The 8581-nt window shown below is 49.7% G+C and overlaps 1 protein-coding gene across 1 annotated transcript in view; it reads left to right on the top strand.

The window, feature by feature from the left end:
• GABRR2 (gamma-aminobutyric acid type A receptor subunit rho2) overlaps window positions 1-8581 on the top strand; it is a 42305-nt gene that overhangs the window by 9584 nt on the left and 24140 nt on the right. The gene's annotated exons all lie outside the window — the stretch shown is intronic.

Here is an 8581-nt window from a genome sequence, read left to right on the forward strand (position 1 = left end):
TGCTAGTTGTGGGGGATGTCTTATTCCTGTCTTTTCTATTTTATTTCCTTAAGAGGAGCTTCCTTGTGGATTGATGTTAAAAGTAGTCGATAGAGAAGAATTTATCTAAGGTTAGATACCCCATGGGTGACCTTTTCAGTCTGGAAAGAGAAAAGATTAAAAATCTAGCAGCTTCCTAATAATCCCAGGGATCAGTTGAAACGAAAATACTTTGCCTAAGCTCCCATCTGCCTGATTCATTATGTGTTCAAATCTAAAGCTCCAGAGACCTGGGGGGTCTCCTCCATGTGTTAGGAGATAGGTTACAATGCTGTTTTTTTTTTTTTTTATTTATTTAAATGTACTTTAAAAAATTATGGCAAAATAAATTTTTAAAGAACATAGAATTTACCATTTTAACCATTTTTAAGGGTACAGGTCAGTGATACTGTTCCTCAACCACCACCACCATCCGTCTCCAGAATTTTTTCATCTTCCCAAACTGAAACTCTGTACCCATTAAACACTTAACTCCCATTCTTTCCTCTTTTCCCAGCCCCTGGCAACCACCATTCTACTTTTTGTCTCTATGAATTTGACTACTCTAGGTACCTCATGTAAGTGGACTCATCCAGTTTTTGACCGATTTTTGTGACTGGCGTATTTCATTTAGCATAATGTCCTCAAGGCTCACCCATGTTGTAGCATGGGTCAGAATGTCCTTTCTTTTTAAAGCCAGATAATATTCCACTGGATGTATAGATTGCATTTTGTTTATCCATTCATCCGTTAGCAGACATTGGGTTGTTTCCACCTTTCGGCTATTGTGAATAATGCTGCCATGAACACAGGTGTGTGCATAGCTGTTTGAGACCCTGCTTTGAATTCTTTGGGGTATATTCTGAAGTGGAATTGCTGGATCATATGGTAGTTCTGTTTACTTTTTTGAGGACCCTCCCCATTTTCTTCTACAGCAGCTGCGACTTTTACATTCCCACCTGCACAATGCTGATTTTTAATTCAAATTTTTTACAGGGGAGGTCCAGGAGGGATGGAGGGTCATCACGGATTATTTTGAATTATACCCAAGGAGTTTGTCAGGCTGATCAAGAAGAATGGGGGCAACAAAGTAGGTTAGGTTCTCCAACCAAAATACTTCTGTTCATAAGACAGAGACATATTTGTTGAGCTGCAGGGCACCTGGCTGGCTCAGTCGGTAGAGCATGCGACTCTTGATCTCAGGGTCATTGAGTTCAAGCCTCATGTTGAGTATGGAGCTTATTAAAAAAAAAAAAAAAAAAAAGCCCCATACTTTTTGAGCTGTTATTATGTGTCAGCAGGGTCTGTGGTATCTGGGGACCCAGTGGTGAGCAAGATAGCCACAGTCTTTGGAGTTTTTACGCTCTAGTGAGGAAGACCAGTGTTAATGAGATCCTCACATCAGGATGTCAGATTGTGCCGGGAAGGAAAGTATGGGAGCTGTAGGGTGCACGCAACAGGGTCTAGGCATGGGCACCAGGGAGCTGCTGCTCTGAGGAGCCAGGGAGGAAGAACACCAAGGAGCCACCCTTGCCTGGGAAGCAGGTGCTGTTGGAGTCCTTTACATTCAGTGACTTTGCCTGACAAGCTAGATTGTTCTCAAGAAGCTAACAGTCTACTGAGGAAACAGAAATGATGAAGAAATGTAGGACATCGCTTCTGATGGAGTGGGGGGACTGAGGGAATGATCAGTTCTGTTCAGAGAGAGAACCAGAGATGCCTTCACTCGGGAGGCGATGCTTGCCATGAGTCTGGAAAGATGCTTAGTGGGTGAGCCCAGTGAGCAGAAAAAGGAGAAGGACAAAGGACAAGCCAGGGAGAAAGGTGCTCTTACATAAAGATGAAGTGTGTCAGGGGGATATGAGCAGCTCCGCGTGGCTGGACTCTATCTAACGTATGTGTGTGTGTGAGGTGGGCACAGAGAGATCAGGCGGCCGGGCAGGGGCAGCTCTGGGAAGACGTGTGCTTTAGGAAGCTCACTGCGGGCGTGTGGGAGGATGCTGGAGCAGTTAAAGTGGATGCTGGCCTCTGGCTGGCCACTTCTGGTCCAGAACAGAGCCTGGGAGAGATTAAGCTAAGGCCATAGAGAGAACGGAGGGGTTTGTGAGATGCTGAGAAGGGAGACAGACTCTGTTGTCATCAGGGAACCGGGGACACCTAAGCGTCTGCCCTGGGGGAGCCCATTCACTGAGCTGCAGCATCAGGGAAAAGCACTTGGGAGAAGACCGAGTAACAGCAAAGGAAGAGACGGATGGCTCAGAGGGGGAGGGAGGAGAGAGTTTAATGTGCTGCAAGTGGAGCTATTACCAGGCTGAGGCCTGAAGGGTAAGAGGAGAGAGCAGTTACCGGAATCTGGAAAAAATCTAAAGCTGTGGGCCCTGGGAGAAGGCTGCAGCCTGTAGGCCTTCAGGGAGTCACCCGGGAGAGAAGCAGTTCCTCTCAGTCTCCTTCGCCTCCGGATACCTACTGGCACTTTCAGCGGATGCACCCAGCCAGAGGGCAGGAGCCAGGGACCCATTGTTGTCGGCAGCAGCCTTAGGCCCAGGCAACGGGGCGGCTGTGGCCCTGCTCTGGCCACACACCTGCCTCAGGCTGCGCTCTGTGGGGCCGAGAGGCTGTGCCCACGCGGGGTCTCCCTCCTGGCCACATCTGAGCGCAGGAACTTGGACTCACCTGTCCACACTACCTTGAGCCTGTTTCCAGGAGCTGCACAGGCCTCTTCCCTAGGCAAGCCCCCAGGGGGACTGCATCATCCATGGGTGCACCCCTCCTTCTGAGAGGTGACCGAGGCATAGTTGTTGGAAGGGGGTGGGATGGAGCTTACATACGTGGGTGCGAGTGTCCACATGCACGCGCAAGAGGCTCTTCTGCATGCAGGGTGCTGCTGCGGGTAGGGAAAGAAAGGTGGCTCGGGGGCTCCCTGCCCCGCCATGTGCCGGCCTGAAACTCTGAGGAGTCTGAGTTCTGAAGGTGGACTTGGCCTTTGGGGTTGTTGTGAAGGTGTATTCGCCAAAGAGGTAGGATAGGCTATATGTCATGTTGCAGTACCTTATAACCTTCAGATATTCAAGCATATGGCCTGTGGTCTCTGGTTGTACTCTTGCCTATTTTGAGTTTGAGACCCTGCAGGTGGGCCTGCAAGTGCTGTTGCTGTCCATAGAGGTAGGCTCGCCAGCACTGGGCAGGGAGGAGAGCGAGCCTGGAGGGGCAAACCCACAGGTCAGCGTTGGGTGGGTTGAGATTGAGTGACTCAGAGAGACTGGGGGACTGAACCCAGCCTGTGACCAGGGGCAGGTTGGGGCACTGGCTAGGCCCATAGCTCACCTTTCCCACATCAGCTTCTAGAACACAGGAGAACACCCTTCCAGGGCTAAATTCACACAGCAAAGGACTGAATTCAGGAAAGAAGGCAGGCAGCATTGGCTCATGTGATAACTCATGTGATAACTGTAAACCCCAATGCTTCTAGCCTTCACTTAGTGAACCTGCCGATTTTCTGTCAGCTCCTTCTCACGTGACTCATGCTGGAAGGTGTGGAGCCCTTGCTGAGTTTGCCCTCCTCGCCTTCCCAGTCAACCAGCTTGAATCAATTCATCCATCAAATGGTCACTCGGATCTGCCCCCTCCTTCCCCTGCCTCACCCCCTCACAGCACACGTTCTCAACATGCTCTTGGGGGGTGAAAAAGACTCACACCTTACAGTGGTTTGTGGCCCTCCAAAGCTCAGTCCTCCCCGACAAAGTCTTTTCTCTTATTATTTCATTTAAATTAATTGATAACCTTAAATTCCATCAGAATGTTCTCTTTAGGGGTAATAAAATAAGAAGTTTAGAAGCACTGCTTATAGCAATTTCCCCACCCCCCGATCCCCCATGGCCAGGTTCACCTTCTGGAAACCTTGCTTCCCTGTGCTGTTCCCCTCACAAACTGCAGGCTTCTCATATTCTTCAAGAGGAAATGCAGCCCCTGCTTCTCCCTGTTGGCTCCAGAAGACTCCACAGTCCAGCCCAGCTCACTCTCATCTCCCCCTACACCTAACCATGACTCTTCTCTCCTAGAATGTCCTCAGTTCCTGCACATCCATGCATCTATCTGTCCACGTCTTCCCTGCTCCATGATGTCCTGCTGTCCTGCTTCATCCAACAACCTGTCCACGTCTAGAACCCTGTTTAATTCCTGTCCTCTAACACGGCATCTCTCAGCTATTTTGAACGCTAGGACTTTCTGCTTTTTTTTTTTTTTTAAGATTTTATTTATTTACTTGAGAGAGAGAGAGAACATGCACAAGCACAGGGAGCAGCAGAGGGAGAGGGAGAAGCAGGCTCTCCACTGAGCCGGGAACCTGATGCTGGACTCGATCCCAGGACCCTGAGATCATGACCTGAGCCGAAGGCAGATGCTTAACCGAATGAGCCACCCAGGCACCCCAGGACTTTCTGCTTTGAAAGAATTGCAGATTCATTCTTTCACTCACAAGACTGCCCCTCCACTTCAGACACCAAATGCAAGTAGTGGGTTCCCAAGTCACCTGTGCAAGTCTGACTTGGCTACAAAATCAGGGGTTTCCACAACCCCCTCCGCAGGTTCAGTAATTTGCTGTAATGGCTCACAGAACTCAGGGAAATACTTCGCTTGTTATTACTGATAGTATAAAGCATATAAAAGACACAGATGAGCAGCCAGAGGAAGAGTCCTGAGCACAAGGACTCTGTCACACGGAGTTGGGGTCTGCCACCTTCCCTGCATGTGGATGTGTTTGCTAACCTGGAAGCTCACCAAACCCTGTTGTTTAGGGTTTTATAGAGGTTCCATTACACAGGCATACTTGATGAAATCATTGGCTCTTGGTAATCCCCTCAACCTCCAGTACCCCCTCTCCCTGGAGGTTGGTGAGTGGGGCTGCAGCTGGAAGTTCCAACCCTCTAATCACATAGTTGGTTCCCCTGATAAGCAGCCCCCATCCTGAACTATCTCATTAGCATAAACTCAGAAATGTTTGGTGGAAGTCTTATGAATAAAAAAGCTACTCTTCTCACCCCTGTCCCTCAGGAAATTACAAAGGTTTTTAGAGCTCTGTGCCAGGAACCCGGGAAGAAGACCAAATCTATATTTCTTGTCATATCTCAATATCACAATTGCTGCATCACTTAGCAAGGTTACTGCCTAGTTATTTCTCTGGTTGGACTATCTCTAATGTGATGCCTTCCTAAGGAAGTCCCTAAGATAATTCTGATGCTTTTCACCTGGGATGATACTTTAGAACCACTCCCATATAAGATGCCCTCTGTGTTTGGGGCACCCAGACCTGTGAGTGCCCCAGGGCTCTCCACGTGCTTTACTCTGTGGCCTCCTCCCTAGCAGGGATTCAACCCTGGACTTCTAAGCTGCAGGAGTCTGGCCACAAAGGCCTCAACTGTTACTCATCTGACCCCGGTGAGGCCCATGGAGCCAGCTTAAGGCAAGGTCATGGCTCTCTTTGAAGCTGTGGCCTCCTGTTGAGGGTTTCTTGGATCTCTCTGGCTCTTCCACCTCCTTTCCCACATGGGGTGGTCTAGCACTTCACTGTTACATTTGAGGTTGGGGAGCTGAAGCTAGGGAGAAAGCTGGCTTCTGGGGCTCTAGCAGCCTTTTGTCCCCAGGAGCTATCGCCCTTGGAGGAGACCCCTCTGATCTTTCCTTAGTGCACTTGGCCCTTCCCTTCTGGAGCACAAATCCTAATTTGCCACCCATGCTGTGCTCCTCCTCACGCCTTCCCCTGAAATGAACATTTCCTTTCTGGTCTCTCCCCCAAACAGCCCCTCCCCTGCAATCCCCCTTGGGGCAATCTCACTCCATCCCTCACTTGACCCCACCTGAGAGCCCAGGTGAACAATAGGGTCACTGTGCTCCAAAAGGACAGGATGCTGGGCCCCACTAACGAGTCTGTTGGGGGATGTTAAATTTAAGAAATTGTTAGATATCCAGTGGAGACTTCTTTTAGTCTTTGACAACAATCTGGCTATTGGAGTCTGGGTCAGAGATGGGGCTCAGGGGGGCGATGAGAGTTGGTGTGGGCTTTCAGGGGAGAGTGGGTTGTGGGAGGAGCTGTACATCTTCCGGGAAGAGCTTTATCGCAGAGACCACAGAGGGAGGGGTTTCAACAAGGAGGCCTGGGCCCCAGGAAGACTCCTGGACTCAGCGAGGGTCAGGAGGGGAGGACAGGGAGGAGGTGGAGACAGCTGGTGGAGATGGGTAGCAGAAGAGTTTGACAGCAAAAGGAAAGCGGCCAGGAGGGCATGGGAAATTGTAAAATCTCACTTCACAAGTCTCCTTAGAGGTCAGCCATCCAGAGGTTCTCACACGAGTGTGGATTGGCATCGCCGCAGTGCTTATGGAAACCCAGACTCCCGGGCCCCAGCCCAGAGCCTCTGGCTCGGGAGTCCTGGGGTAGGACTCCAGAATCGTATTGCTAACGTGTGCCTGGTGAGGCTGTTGCTGCCAGCGAAGGTAGAGCCCCCGACCTAGTCCAGCCTAGATCCTAAAGTCCTAACACCAAAAATCCTGCTTTAACAAAATACCATAGACTGGGCAGCTTAAACAACAGAAGTTTATTTCTCACCGTCCTGGAGGCTGGAAGTCTGAGATCAGGGTGCCATTGATGTGGTTCCTGGTGAGAGTCCTCTTCCCAGTTTGCAGATGGCCACCTTCTCACTGAGTCCTCACAGGGTTAAGGGAGAGAGAAGCAAGCTCTCTTGTCTTTTCTTATAAGTCCTATTTGTGGAGGTTCTACCCTCATGAACTACTCACCTCCCGAAGGCCCCGACCCCCTAACCCCATCATATGGGAACTAGGCTTCGACATACGTATTTGGTGTGTGTGGGGGGGGAGGCGGGGGGAGAAACATTCAGTCCACAGCAGACACTTCCTTCCTTGGGGTCTCTGCCCACCCAGCATCGGCACAGGCCCTACTAACCTTTCTCAGTGATGAATATCTGAGGGGTTTCCCCCAAACAGTTAAGCATAGAGTCCGTGGAAAAGGGCAAGGCTGCTCACAGGCAAACTCATTTTCACAGGACAGGGGATCGAGGCTGTTTCCTTGGTGAGTCAGCGGTGGAACGCATACCTTGTACTTACTGATGTATCCCACAAACACACTCTTCACTGTTCACGCAGGGGCAGAGGCACTGATTCCAGATTCTCCCCCATCCACCCAGGACACTCTGTCTCTAAAAAAATATTTTCTTGAGGTGAGCACTGTATTAGTGCTCTGTAGGTCTTAGAGACGTAAACCAACACAAATCTATTATCTTATGCTTCTGTTGTTCAGAAGTCCAAAATGGGTCTCACTGGGCTAAACTTACGGTGTCAGTGGGGTTGTGCTCCCTTCTGGAGCTTCCAGACAGAATCTGTTTTCTTGCCCTTTCTGGCTTCTAGAGGCTGCCCAGATTCCTTGGCTCCTGGCTTTTTTCCTGTCTTTAAAGCCAGGAGCAGCTGGGTAAGTTCTTCAAACATTGCATCACTCTGAACTCTGTCTCTTTCTTCCACATTTAAGGACCCTTGTGATTACATTGGGTCCACCTGGATAATCAAGGCTGCTTTTCCTATTTTAAGGTCAGCTGATTAGCATCCTTGGTTCTAGCTGCTGCCTTAATTCCCCTTTGCCATGTGGTGCCTAACAAATTCACAGGTTCTGCGGCTTAGGATATAAACATCTTTATCGGGGGCGTTATTCTGCCTACCACGAATGTATATAAGGTGAAGTGCATAAATCTTGTATATAGCTCGAATTTTTACATACATAAATATTTATCCTGAAAAACACTACCCAGATCAAGATATAGAACATTTCCAGCTCCTCAAGCAGCCCCCTCATATCCCCTCCTAGTTGGTGCCTCCCAAGGGTAACTTATGCTGACTTCTATCACATGAATTATTTTGCTCCTTCTTGAGCTCCATATAAAAGGAACAAACAGCATATGACACTCTCTGAAGTAACCCGGTCCCTCTTTGGAACGGTACAACAGAGAGTTTTTTCATCATCTGAGCACCAGTCTGTCTTTCTGAGGGAACCCAAGAACTTTGTGGATGTGGTAGGGAAGGGAGGCTGATGGCTTGCTGCCTTGGCATAGCATGGGAGAGGCTGTGTGTGTGTGTGTGTGTGTGTGTGTGTGTGTGTGTGTGTGCGCGCGCGCGCGCGCGCACTGCCTTAGTGAGTTGATGCAGAATGCTGAAGTGACCAGCAGACCAGCACAGGCTTCAGGTCTGGACACAGGCCACCGGGTGGGAGGGTTTTGCTCCTGGAGACAAAAGGCGGGACCATGGGTTTGCCCAAAGACCGTGTGTCTGTTGCATCTCTGCAGACGCGAGTCCAGGGGTCAGTCCGGGCCACGTACTTCATGGCCGAGGCCAGCCAGCGCGAATGCGAGGGCCCTCTCTCCTCTATGCTGCAAGGTCACCCAAGGTGATAGGAAATCTGAAACACCTTAAAAACCAGACTAGACTGAGCTGCTGTTAACTGGTAATTGAAAATTGTTCACACTTTGAGGCATGATCTTTTTGCAAGAAAGATCAAAGAAACTGCTTT

Source organism: Halichoerus grypus, chromosome 9 (genome assembly GCF_964656455.1).
Source record: "Halichoerus grypus chromosome 9, mHalGry1.hap1.1, whole genome shotgun sequence".
Classification (NCBI taxonomy): Eukaryota; Metazoa; Chordata; class Mammalia; order Carnivora; family Phocidae; genus Halichoerus; species Halichoerus grypus.